At 49.7% G+C, this 14250-nt stretch overlaps 1 pseudogene; it reads right to left on the bottom strand.

Annotated features, from left to right (window-relative positions):
* Positions 1 to 566: 566 nt before the first annotated feature.
* Positions 567 to 14250, bottom strand: part of LOC144273255 (Ig heavy chain C region, membrane-bound form-like) — a 33044-nt pseudogene continuing 19360 nt past the window's right edge.

The following is a 14250-nucleotide window of genomic DNA, read 5'->3' as shown; positions in this document are numbered from 1 at the left end:
AGATGTGTATGTCTGAGAATGGACGGATGGGTAGATAGACACCGGGGGGATGGGACATACAGTGGGTACCGTTCTCCTTGGTTAAATCCCCCCAAACCACCCTGAAATGCAGCTACCAATTCTTAACTTCTTCTATTTTCGATCAAACACACAATTCCCCTCTAAGTTGTGAGTTAAACGATGGAGCAAATGAGACTCTTCTCCCTCGCCACAGTCCACGTTGACCAGACCTCAGGACACTACAGCCCTGCACACACAGACACACAAGGAAATCCAGTCCCTGCCGTGGGATGGGGGTGGAGGATTGAGGGGCACGGGGCTGAGCTCAAGCTCCAGCGTGGGCTGCCCCACGGGGACGTCCGGGGAAGGACTCTGCCCTCCCTGCTCTGGGTTCTGCGGAGCTCAGACCCTTCAGCGGCCGTTGTCGCGCCCTTTACGCTGCCGTGGAACATGGTCCCTCCCGGTGTCCGGAGAGGGGGCCGGAGCCCGGGAGGGCTGAAGATGGAGGGAGGGAACGAAGAGGACGAAGCAGTGCTGTCCCCTCCTAGGAGCCCGGAGCCGGGCACTCACCGCACCTGTGGGACACAGAGAGCAGAGGGGTTCAGCCGGTGCCGCTCACGGGCAGCATCCTCGGCTGGGAGAGCAAGGCCAGAAGGGACCCTTGGGACCATCTAGCCTCGCCCAGCCACGCCTGCGTCCTGCCAGGATCTCTGGGTTGAGCTGGAGCTCATCTTCCAGACAGAGACACCAGCCTTGTCAAACCGCCTCAGGGAACGGCCACTGCCCAGCGGGTGCCGCACACCAAGTCCCTGGGGAGCCGCAGCTGCCTCCGCTGATTCTCCCTGCTTCTGGGACCAGCCCCATTGCAACGCGGCCCGGCACAGAACCGGCTTCACGGGCACCTCTGGCCCTTTGTGCTTCTGGGCCCGACCACTGATCCTTAGAGATCACGGCTGAGTGCTTATTGATTGACGCTCATTGAGCCTTGCTCTTGGAACATTTCCTCTTGCTTCTTAATTAGGGATCATTCATTTTTGGTCATTGATCATTAATTCCTCATTATTGATAAGTGATTCTTATCAATTGATAATTATTAGCAGCGTATTGATGCTTGATCCTCGATTCTTTAACATTAATTACTGATCTGTAAGTGTTGATTATTGATAATTAATTGCAGATTAATGGCTATTCAGCATTAAGTACAGATCACTCCGTACTGACCAGGGATAGCCAATCCGTGATTATTGATTTCTCAGTGATAAATAATTGGAATTGATAATAGACTGTTGATTCTCATGTATTGATCACTGCCGCATTAACCTTGATGGCAGCACATTCATTAGTGATGACGGGTGGTGGATTATTAATAAGTAATCGTTCCTGATTCTCTCTCAATGATCGCTGGTCAATGTCAGGAATCAGGGCTGGCAGCAGAGCCAGTCCCAGGCAACCTGATGTGCGCACCTGGCCTGGAGCCGGCTGCTTGATTGGCTCCACCCTGATTGCTTGGCAGAGTCAGCAGCCCGGTTCATGAGCCCAGCAGAAGTTAAGCAGCTGCCCAAAGAATTTCCCCAGGGCTGCGATAGCAGCTGTGACTGCTTGTTCCAGCCCAGCTCCTGCCTTCTTCCCGTCTGGGTTCAGCCCGGCTGCTGTCCTGCACCCAGGCTTTCGTCCCTCCACGTAACCTGTTCCTAAACCTGAGCTCTGACTCCTGACTTTGGTGTTAGCCTCTGACAACCGTAACATCATAGAGCTGTGGGACAGGGAGAGACCTCCACAGCTCACCTAGTCCCCTCTCCTGCCCTGAGGCAGGACTAAGTCATAACTAGTCCATCCCTGGCAGGTATTTCTCTAACCTGCTCCTAAAAACCTCCAACAATGGAGGATCCACAACCTCCCTGGCCAATTCGTTCCAGTATTTACCCAGCCTGACAGTTAGGAAGGTTTTTCCAATATCCAACCTAAACCGCCCTTGCTGCAATTATCGCCCATTGCTTCTTGTCCTGGCCTCCGAGGTTAACAAGTACAATTTTTCACCCTCCTTTTTAGAACAACCTTTTATAGATTTGGAAAATGTTATAATCTCATTCCCCCGCCCAGGACACCCCAGTCTTCTCTTCTCCAGTTCTTTCAATCTTCCCTCACAGCTCATGTTTTCTAGCCCTTGAATGATTTTCATTGCTCTCCTATGGTCTTTCTGCAAATTTTTCACATCTTTCCTGAAATATGGTCCCCAGAACTGGATATAAGACTCCAGATGAGGCCGTATCAGTACGGAGTAGAGCAGACGAATTACTTCTCGTATCTTCCTTACAACATTCCTGCTAATACATCCCAGAATTCATTTTTTTCCCGGTAGTATTACATTGTTGACTCATATTTAGCTTGTGATCCCCTAGGACCCCCAGATCCCTTTCGGCAGTACTCCTCCCTAGGCCGTCATTTCCCATTTGTGTGTGTGCAACTGATTGTTCCTTCCTAAGTGGAGTACCTGGCATTGTCCTTATTGAATTTCATCACTGAATGTGGAGTGACTAAGTAGTTCCTGCGGCTGGCGGCTGGCTGCATGCTGATGGCGTGGGATCGATTCTTGAGCACGGGTTGTTGCTCTCAGCGGTGACGCGGGACCATGAAGGTAGCTGTTGCTCTTACCTTAAGCAGCGTGACGCCGGCACTGTACAACAGGCTGAGCAGGAAGAGAGCAATGAAGGCAACAGGTGTCCAGAGACCGTCAGATTCCTCCTCTCCTCCTTCAACAGAGATGCCTTGGTCCTCCACTAGGCAGTGAGGAGCTGGGGATGAGACAAACGTGCCGGTTAGAGAGGCCTCTTCGTTAACCCAGGGAGCTGAGTGGGCACAGCGGAGAGCTCCGATCTGGGCTCTGGGCAGGAGATCCCTGTCCAGGGCCAGAGACAGAGGGCTCCTTGCCAGGGGAGACTGGGCAGGCTGCAGGGGGAGACCCCCCGTCACAAGCTGCAATTCTCACAGCAGCCTCAGGGATTTCAGCCCCAACTTCCATTAAATTTCACACCCTTTGGCTCCTTTACACACCCCAGCCACCATGCGATTCCCCTCCCCAGGCCAGCAACAGAGCTGGGCTGAGACCTGCCAATGCATAGCTCAATGGGGCCATGCGCACCCATCCAACAGCGGCATCTTCCCAGCCAATGCCAGCTTGAGCCGTGCTGGGACCAGTTCTCGGGCAGCAGAGGCACCAATTCCCCCCCATCCCTATTCTGGGGACCTGGGGAATTTACCCACAGAGCTGTTCTGAGACCTCCCTCAACTCATATCATCCCACAGGCAGTGAGGTCCAATGAACAGAGCACTAGGATGGGACTCAGGACCCCCATGGGTCTATTTCCAGCTCTGTCATTGACTTTGCAGGACCTCAGGCTGTGGCAGTTCAATGATGAGACAGAACACAGCTTTATGCAAGCAAGCAGGCTGGTCAGCTGAGATGGGCTGTTCTGCCCCCCGCCTTCCACCTTCTCCTTTTATTATATTTCTCCCCCCTAAGCATTACACACTGCTACCACAAAAAGATACACAAAGGAATGTATGACGTTGATTAATATACTTATTTACCATCCTTTATCTACTACAATCCTGGTTCTCAGGCCTTGAGCCCAGGCTAAGAAAGCTTCCCACACTCGTTGTCCCAACAATCAAGTTCTCATGGTTCATATCTAGCCCTTGTCCTTGGATAGAGCAATGTGTGCATTGCTTCTACAAAACAGTCAGGGTGTGCCCTGCCTGCTTCCAGGTGGAATAGCTAAACATGAACCCTTCATCCCCCCGTTTTTTATTTAATGATATTCGGCCATCTTATGGTAGCCGTCAATTTGTTTTGTCATGCTATTTAACTCCCAGACAGACAAGGACATAACTTGGGGAGCTTTCCAGGGCGAAATTTCACAAAGTCTTAACAAGGAAGGAATACATTGTACACAGCAGCAGCAAAAAATAAGCCCAATGATTACAAACACAGCATAACCAAAAAGCTGTTGCAGCCATTCTAGAGAGGGCAGCCAACCTGTAAGCCAATTCCAAAAACCCTCAAACCCCAGATCTTGGCGTATGTGTGTTGTAAGACTGGCCAATTCAGCCAGTCTAGTTTCTATGGAGCGACTATTATCAGTTAAATTAAAGCAACACATGTGCTGAAACGTGGAGCAGCCTAGATGGTGTTTCAGGAGCAGAAAATCAATGGCTGCTCTGTTATCCAAAATTGCATCCCTTAATTCGTGTTGTTCTGTGTTAAGTAAGGCAATAGCCTGGGATGTTGTATTAATTGCCTTTGCTGCAAAGCATGCCAGGTTATTTAAAGTTCTGGCTGAATACATGGCAAGCGCGGGGACCCCAACAATAGAGGCCGCTAAGGCAGTATACTCAGCACGACTAAAAAGCTTAACATCTGCAATACAATCATCTGAAAGGGGTACACTTCTTCTACTACGTTTTTGACCAGCAAAAGGCAATATAAGTGTCATTCTACTAAGACAGCAAAGGGTGCCATCACTTAAATTTGCAGGAATATAATTAAAGGTGTGTGAACCGCAAGTAAAAAACCATCCTGATGGTAGGATGATATGGCCATAATTGTATGAAACATTAACAGCATGGGAACAATTTAAAAGTGGTTGAGAAATTTTTCGACAGCCCAAGGGCACCTTTGTACTAGTGCAGTTAACTACACGTGCACAGGTGACATTGTGAGCCCCGGCCGGGTACGGTATGTGGAGGGATATAGCCGTGCGAGGCAGAGTATAGTTGGCCGGGCCCCAATTAGCCATGCTAGAGTACTGGGAAGAAAGATTCGCATAAGCAGAGAACAGTGTCTTATTCTCCATCTCCTCAGGGTGATGACATACTGGAATAAGGCATGTACCTAACAAATCTCCGGCTGATACAGAATTAGATAGACAAAAGTGGGTAACATTTGCTATGGAAGCCAATCTTTCCCATATGTTATATGTCATTCGGGCTCGTAACGGGGGAAGCGCTTCCAAGCCAACCCTACAGGAAATAGCAGGCACAAAAGGCACACAATCATCACAGAATTAGCAGTGATTTAGGCGAGAATCGCCACAAACAAAGTCTCAGGAGTCTCTGGCTGTTGATCTGCTGCCAGTCTTCGTTGGGCCGCGGCGACCAATGCTTTTACTGCTCTCCATGTCACGGGCCGGTTTGGGACACTATGCCTCCTCCGTTTCCATCCCGTCATTGTCGACTCGGGGGGCAACGCGGTCTCCTCCAAAGTCAGCTGAAACTCTGGTATGGGATTCGACAGCCCCTGGTGCCATGCCATGTTGTTTAAGTGCCGGTCGCACACACCGAGCTGGAACCCACAACGGTCCTGCAGGGAGAGACACAGCAGCATATCCCCGACCCCAAGTGATTAGAGGTACTGGGCCCAGCCACTGTGGATCGGGCAGCTGACGGTAAAAGACATGCGGTCTTTCCAGTACCTCAGATTTGTGAAAATGCCGATCCGCAGGGGTCTGCTGATCTGCATTCAGTGTTAAATTATTTAAAGTAAACAAGAGGATATGCATTTGTTGTTGAATGTCTCCTAAGGTTCGGAGACGCAGCTCCCCTTGTTTTAATTGTTTATCTAGCAAGGTTTTGAGTGTGCGATTGGCACGTTCAACAATGGCTTGGCCCATGGAATTATAAGGGATTCCGTGTGTGAGACGGATGTCCCAGTGGGCACAAAAGGTGGAGAGGGCTGCAGAGCAGTAGGCTGGGGCATTATCTGTTTTAATTTGGCAGGGGCGACCCATAACAGAAAAGCAGGCCAGCAAATGGTGAATAACTTTGTTAGTGGCTTCCCCACGTTGTGGGGTTGCCCAAAGGAAGCCCGAATAAGTATCAACGGAAACATGTAAAAACGAATAGGGGCGGAATTGTGGCACATGAGTAACATCCATTTGCCACAGCTGATTTGCTGCGGTACCTTTGGGGTTAACGGCATAAGAAAAAGTAGGAGCAGCAGCAGCACAGTGGGGGCAGGAACGAACAATGGAACGTGCATGATCAGCAGGAATGTGAAACTGCCGGGCCAAAACAGAGGCAGACTGATGAAAAAAGGCATGGCTTTCAATGGGGTCAGAAAAAAGGGAATTTACCTGACCACGCAACGCGCGATCGGCGCGTGCATTGCCCTCAGTGAGTGGCCCAGGCAGAGGGGTATGACTGCGAATATGAGCAACAAAGTAAGGGAAATGACGAGTGGCAATAAGATGCTGCAAAGACAAAAACAGGCAAAGGAGGTCCGCATCAACCTGAGGGGTAATGAGGGCAAGGGGTAAATGATCAATTACCTGATAAACATAATGGGTATCCACAATTAAATTAAAGGGACAATCAGCAAAAAGTTGAAAGGCCAAAATAACAGCAGCCAATTCTGAACGCTGTGCAGAACGCTGAGGCAGTGTAAAACAAGAATGCCAACGAGGGGGGTCACCCAACTGATAAGTGACTACACCTCGGTGGGGAGAGCCATCAGTAAAAAGAGCGACAGCGGAAACAAGGAGTTGAGAGCGGCTAAGACGATGAACAATTAGGGGCACCTTTTGGGTAATGACCAACGGAGGATCTTTTGGAGGATTGTAAGAAATCTCTCCCACATAATCACAGAGAGCAACCTGCCAGGCCAAGGAGGTGTGGCACAAAGAGTCAAATTCAGTACGGGACAAGGGGAGCACAATGGCAACTAAATCAGTGCCAGTGAGTTGCACTGCACGGTGGCGGGATTTACGAACAAGATCAGATAGGGCATCTAAATACGGATAAATATTTCGAGGAGGGGTGGATGAAAGGTATAGCCACTCTATAATAGAAACGGCTGTGTCTGTATGGGGTACAAACAGAGCCGCAGTTGGCGTATGAGGGGTGGCAAGAAGAACCAACCATAAGGGACGGACCTCTGGGAGTCTGTCCACAAACTGCTGACTCAATGCTGCATTGATTTGTCGAATGCAGGCAATATGCTCCTCAGTGATGGCAATAACTGCACCCGGTGCCCGGCCTCCAAGCAGGAGCTCAGACAACGGCTGCAGCATTGACGTGGGGAGACGAAAGTAGGGCCGAATCCAATTTAAATGACTGAAAATCTGTTGTAATTTAACAAGGTTAGGGGTTGAGGTAGAATTAATTCCGGACGAACCGGAGCAGCATAGGTTTGTAAAACCTTATATCCGAGGTAGTGGTAGGGATAAGAGCGTTGGATTTTTTCTGGTGCCACTAACAGGCCATTTTGGCCGAGAATCTGAGACAAAGATTCAAGCTGTTGTGCCATGACCCGGGGACCACTAAGCAAAATGTCATCCATGTAATGGTAGACCTTTAACGAAGGGTACCGGGCACGGAAAGGGGCAAGGGCCCGATCCACAAAAAGCCGACATAAGGTTGGACTATTTTGCATTCCCTGGGGCAAGACCTTCCACTGATACCTTTGAGAGGGTTGCTGATTATTATATTGTGGCACCGTAAATGCAAATTTTTTGCGATCTTGTGGGCAAAGGGGGATGGTGAAAAAACAATCTTTTAAATCTAACACACAAAGTTGATCGGTTTGAGGAATTAAATTTGGATTTGGTAAGCCAAATTGCAAGGGGACCATAGGTTGGATGCGTTTATTTATTTCCCTTAAATCATGTAACAGCCACCAAGCACCCGATTTTTTCTTAATAACGAACACCGGGGTGTTCCAGGGACTAGTGGAGCTCTCCAATCGCTGTGCTTGCAAATGCTGCTGCACAAGCGAATGAAGCGCTTTTAGCTTTTCTAGAGGGAGGGGCCACTGGTCAATCCATACGGGCTCTAAGGATTGCCATACCAAGGGTAATGCGGAGGGCACAGTGGGTGAGGGAGGGTTTTGGGCCATCAGATGTTAATATCAAGGGTGGTGTCTAACTTTGTAAGTAAATCACGGCCCCAAATATTGAGGTGGACAGGGAGTACAAAAGGGCGGATAGTAGCAAGGGTGCGGCCTCCCGGTTTAGAGACCGTGACCCAAGACAAACTTTGGCGCCCGGGTTTACTACCCCCGATCCCCCACAATTCTTTAGAAGGAACCGTAGGCCAACTAACCAGCCACTCCAGATCACGAATCACCGTAACGTCAGCTCCAGTGTCCACCAGCCCTGTAAAAGGAACATCATTTAAGAGAAGTGTTAACTGAGGTTTCGAGGGGCAGACTGACATTGTCAGAGCAACAAGTGGAGAAGACGCGCTGTGAGACGGCGAGTGAGACAACGTCAATCCAAAGCCGCCTCCGCCGCCCCGAGTTTGATCCTTGGCAGCTGGCACCTGATAGGGGATTAAAATCAATTGTGCAATTGACCATCCACGCGGGAGCGACTGTGGAAGATGAGTCCACACCTGAATCTTAATAATGCCAGTGTAATCAGCATCAATGACCCCTGGAATGACAAAAAAGCCCTGTTTCCCAGCATGTGAGCGAGGGAGAACAAGACCTACAAAGCCAGCAGGGAGAGGTCCCGTCACCTGTGTAGGTATGGCACAGACCTCCCCTGGCAGCCGAAAGTCAGTGTCCTCCTGCATGATCAAATCAAGCCCTGCACTTCCAGCAGTCGCTGCCCTCATAGAGTCTATGGATTTTAAGGCAGAGGAGCGGTTGTCTGAGTGGGAAACACCCCCGTTTGGCCCTGGGTTCAGGGGGGACCCGTCGTGCGGTTTCCCGACCCGCTACGACACTGATTAGCCCAGTGATAACCTTTCCCACACTTGGGGCACTTCTTTGAGGGTCGGGCTGGTGCCTTAGATGAGCGGCACTCCCGCTGAAAATGACCCTCCTTACCACAGCGGTAACAACGCTTCCCCTCCTTCCCGGTTTTTCTCAGGGCGGCAGCCAGAACTCCAGCCTTATGGGCTTGTGTGCCGATGTTCTGGCATGCCCGCAGCATGTCTGAGAGCTCTAAAATACCAGAGGCTTGCGCTGCCTGGAGAGCACGGCGGCAATCCTCGTTTGCATTTTCAACTGCCAATTTTAACAGGAGCTCGTGAGCTGCCTCAGTGTTATCCACCTGTCGGAGGATAGCCTCATGCAATCTGTTGGTAAAATCCAAAAAGGACTCTGAGGCACCCTGACGGATACTGACAAAGCTTTTGGTAGGCTTGCCTGAATCCGGGACCTTCTTGAAAGCATGCTGGGCACAGGTGGAAATAATGGGGAAGACGGCCTGAGGGAGTTGAGACTGCATCTCAATAGTAGCAAACGGGCCCTCCCCTGCCAAATGCTCATAAATGATACCGTGCTCTCTATGTACCTGAGCTTGGCGTTCTGCCATCTGCCGATACTCACTAATCCAAATAACATACTGACTGGGTGATAACATCATGCACAGCAGCGTTTTCCAATCCTCAGGGATTAGGGAGTACCCAGTACCTATCCCTTCAATGAGACCACGCACAAAGGTGCTAGTCAGGCCAAACTCACGAATTGCTTTCTTTACCTCTCTAACCACCGAGTATGGCAAAGTGGTCCAGGTGCCCACGGGGTTGCCCTGGTCGTCATTCTGCCAGGTCACCGGGCAAACTGAGACCAGATCAGCCAGCTCCTCCGCTGTAAGATCTGATCGAGCTTTCACTGCGTGAACCATTTGTTGCACCGGCGAAAGCTTCTGAGCAGATACAGATGACCCTCCGGGGGGCCCCGGAGCATGGGGCCCCACGGACGGAGGGTGATCACACACCGGCTCCGGTGGGGAAGGCAAGGGAGGCGGTGGTAATGAAGACACTGGCGGCAAAGCAGGGAGAGGGGGGGCTGTGGGTACGGGAGAGGGTCTTTCCGAAGCGGCACGCTGGGTTGCATCGGTAGAAGGGGGGAGAGCTGCAATGGGGATGGCTACAGGAGCTGACGGGCGTGGCAAGATCACCAGCCTCGTGAGAGAGGGCCTATCCGAAGTGACACGCAGTATCGCGTCGCAACAGAGGTGCCAGGCATGTAAAGCCTGCATGGGCGCCCGAGGCTCTTTGTGCAATGTCTGGCCCAATCGCTCCCAGTCCGCTAGCTTAAGGCTTCCGGCTTCAGGGTACCACGGGCACTGGGCACGCACCTCCTGTAGCAGGAGAGTAAGTGCTCGAGCGGGGCAGTCATGCTGAGCCTTACGCAGCAAATACTGCAGCTCATTGCGGTGTTGCACTTGCAAAGCAGAGAGGGAGCTTCCCATACTTACCACAATGAAAAATACTCACCGGGATCCGCGAAGCGGATGAGTGACGCGTCTGAAACCCTTGCCGGGCGAGGTGAGTGCTGAGGGCCCCACGTTGGGCGCCAGTTGTGGCAGTTCAATGATGAGACAGAACACAGCTTTATGCAAGCAAGCAGGCTGGTCAGCTGAGATGGGCTGTTCTGCCCCCCGCCTTCCACCTTCTCCTTTTATTATATTTCTCCCCCCTAAGCATTACACACTGCTACCGTAAAAAGATACACAAAGGAATGTATGACGTTGATTAATATACTTATTTACCATCTTTTATCTACTACAATCCTGGTTCTCAGGCCTTGAGCCCAGGCTAAGAAAGCTTCCCACAGTCGCTGTCCCAACAATCAAGTTCTCATGGTTCATGTCTAGCCCTTGTCCTTGGATAGAGCAATGTGTGCATTGCTTCTACAAAACAGTCAGGGTGTGCCCTACCTGCTTCCAGGTGGAATAGCTAAACATGAACCCTTCATCAGGCAATTCACGCCCCTTTCTGTGCCTCAGTTTCCCTTCACATCCTTTCTCTGTTTGGACATTTAGCTCTCCTGGGCAGAGACTATCTCTTACTCTATCTGTGTGCAGCTCCTAGCGTTTTGGGGTCCCAAACTCAGTGGAGACCTCTACACACAACTGTAATACACCTAATAACGGGGCCATATGATGGGAACAACTTTTAAGCCACTACCCGCTTGGACTCCATTTCAACCCATGCTCCTAGAAGGGGAAAGATCTGTAGCTCATCACCACATTTGGGCAACACTTGACCAGCCCACCCTCAAGCCCTACGAAAAGGGGGGAAAGGCACGGCCAGCCCATCAGCAACACCCTGAGCTGCCCCATATTGTCAGACACTGGAACAGAAGTGATGGCCCCCATCTGACTTCTCCCTTGGGGCGACTCTGCCACCATCACACAGCAGTGACCTCTGTCCCTGTAGGCAGATGTCTCTATGGCCCATTTCTAATTCCTTCAGCCGTTTATGTGGTTGTGTCATGGGGACTGAGTAAAGACCTCTCCCAACTCATCCCACATGGGACACCTCTCAGTCAGAGCCCCTTTCACTCACCACCAGCCTGGGCTCCCCTGGGAACCCGTTCCCAAGAGTTGGAAGGACTCACAGCCCAGCATTCCCTGAGCCTGTCCATGTGTCTTGTCAATGGCATGAACATCGACTGGGAAATGGCCTGGAGCCTCCTCAAATTAGTACACACCTGGGCACTCAAAGGGCTGGCATGAGAGGCCTCAGCTGTCTGGATGTACCAGCTGAAATCTTAATTCACTCACCAGTGCACTTTATGGCCCAGGCAGTGGATGCATAATTGACGTGACCTTCCTAGCTCTGAAACCTTGACTGGTGCATTTGTAGATCTTAAGGCAAGAAGGGACCATTACAGTAACAAGCCTGACCTCCTGTATATCACAGGCCAGAGAATCTCACCCAGCTACCCCTCTATGCAGCCCCATGACTTGTCTTTGCTGGGAGCATATTTTCCAGAATGGACCCCAGGCTGGAGGTACAAATCGCGAGATGGAGACTCCACCTCTACCGCTGGAAGTTCGTTCCAATGGTCCAATGTATATATTTATACATAGCAATCATATCTCCTCTCAGCCTTCTTTTGGTTAGGCTAAACAAAACAAGTTCCTTAAGTCTCCTTTCATAAGACAGATTTTCCATTCCTCGTTTCATCCTAGTAGCCCTTCTCTGTACCTGTTCCAGTTTGAATTCATCCTTCTTAACCATGGGAGACCAGAACTGCACCCAGTATTCCAGGTGAGGTCTCACCAGTGCCTTGTATAACGGTACTAACACCTCCTTATCTCCACTGGAAATACCTCGCCTGACGCATCCCAAGACCGCACTAGCTTTTTTCACAGCCATGTCACATTGGCAGCTCATAGTCATCCTGTGATCAACCAATACTCCAAGGTCCTTCTCCTCTTCTGTTACTTCCAAGTAATGTGTCCCCAGTTTATAACAGAAATTCTTGTTATTAATCCCTAAATGCATAACCTTGCACTTTTCACTGTTAAATTTCATCCTATTACTAAAAAGAAAAGGAGTACTTGTGGCACCTTAGAGACTAACCAATTTATTTGAGCATAAGCTTTCGTGAGCTACAGCTCACTTCATCGGATGCATACCATGGAAACTGCAGAAGACATTATATACACACAGAGACCATGAAACAATGCCTCCTCCCACCCCACTGTCCTGCTGGTTTCCACGGTATGCATCCAATGAAGTGAGCTGTAGCTCACGAAAGCTCATGCTCAAATAAATTGGTTAGTCTCTAAGGTGCCACAAGTACTCCTTTTCTTTTTGCGAATACAGACTAACACGGCTGTTACTCTGCATCCTATTACTATTACTCCAGTTTACAAGGTCATCCAGATCTTCCTGTATGATATCCCAGTCCTTCTTTGTATTGGCAATACCTCCCAGCTTTTTGTCATCCCCAAACATTATTAGCACATTCCTGCTTTTTCTGCCAAGGTCAGTAATAAAAAGATTAAACAAGATTGGTCCCAAAACCGATCCCTGAGGAACTCCACTAGTAACCTCCTTTCAGTCTGACAGTTCACCTTTCAGTGTGACCCGCTGTCGTCTCCCCTTTAACCAGTTACTTATCGACCTTTCAATTTTCATATTGACCCCCATCTTTTCCAATTTAGCTAATAATTCTCCATGTGGAACCATATCAAATGCCTTACTGAAATCGAGGTAAATTAGATCCACTATGTTCCCTTTGTCTAAAAAATCTGTTACCTTCTCAAAGAAGGAGATCAGGATGGTTTGGCACGATCTACCTTTTGTAAAGCCATGTTGTATTTTGTCCCATTTACCTTTGACCTCAATGTCCTTAACTACTTTCTCCTTCAACATTTTTTCCAAGACCTTGCATACTACAGATGTCAAACTGTAGTTACTTGGATCACTCTTTTTCCCTTTCTTAAAAATAGGAACTATGATAGCAATTCTCCAGTCATATGGTACAACCCCTGAGTTTACAGATTGTTTAAAAATTCTTGCTAACGGGCTTGCAATTTCATGTGCCAGTTCCTTCAGTATTCTTGGATGAAGATTATCTGGGCTCCCCGATTTAGTCCCATTAAGCTGTTCGAGTTTGGCTTCTACCTCGGATGTGGTAATATCTACCTCCATATCCTCATTCTCATTTGTCGTCCTACCATTATCCCTAAGCTCCTCATTAGCCTCGTTAAAGACTGAGGCAAAGTATTTGTTTAGATATTGGGCCTTGCCTAGATTATCCTTAACCTCCACTCCATCCTCAGTGTTTAGCGGTCCCACTTCTTCTTTCTTTGTTTTCTTCTTATTTATATGGCTTGTGACGGGGCAAGGCCAGATGGCTATGGAAAAGTAGTGGGAGATAGATAGATTAGCTCCAGGCTAAACAAATCCCTGGTACCAGGATAAGTGAAATGGCAGCTGTTCCAGGTCAATTAAGACATCTGGGGCCAATTAAGAACTTTCCAGAAGGCAGGGAGAAGGCTAGGTTGATTGGGACACCTGAAGACAATCAGGGGCTGGCTGAAACTAGTTCAAAGCCTCCCAGTTAGTCAGGTGGGGGTGCATGTCAGGAGATGTGGGAGGAAGTTGCACTGTTGGAGAGGCTGAGTAGTACACACCATATCAGACGCAAGGAAGGAGGCCCTGAGGTAAGGGTGAAGTGGAGCTTGAGCAAGTGAGGGCTGCTGTGGGGGAAGTAGCCCAGGGAATTCTACATGTCATGTTTCTAAAAGGTCAGCTACCATAGCTGATACTATTAGGGTCCTGGGCTGGAGCCCGGAGTAGACGGTGGGCCCGGGTTCCCCCCCACCACCACCGTTGCCCCCTGATTAATCACTGAGACTGGGAGACAACAGAGACTGTGCAAGGAAGGATAACTTCTCCTCACCTCCCTCACTGGCTTATGATGAAAATGGCTCAGTAGACTGTGACCCTTGTCTCTAGAGAGAGAAGGGTTACGGGGAGGGTCACAGTGAGCCTCTGAGG

Source organism: Eretmochelys imbricata, chromosome 13 (assembly GCF_965152235.1).
Source record: "Eretmochelys imbricata isolate rEreImb1 chromosome 13, rEreImb1.hap1, whole genome shotgun sequence".
Lineage (NCBI taxonomy): Eukaryota > Metazoa > Chordata > Testudines > Cheloniidae > Eretmochelys > Eretmochelys imbricata.
Note: the sequence above shows the minus strand (reverse complement) of the source record. Positions and strands in the feature narration are given on the sequence as shown.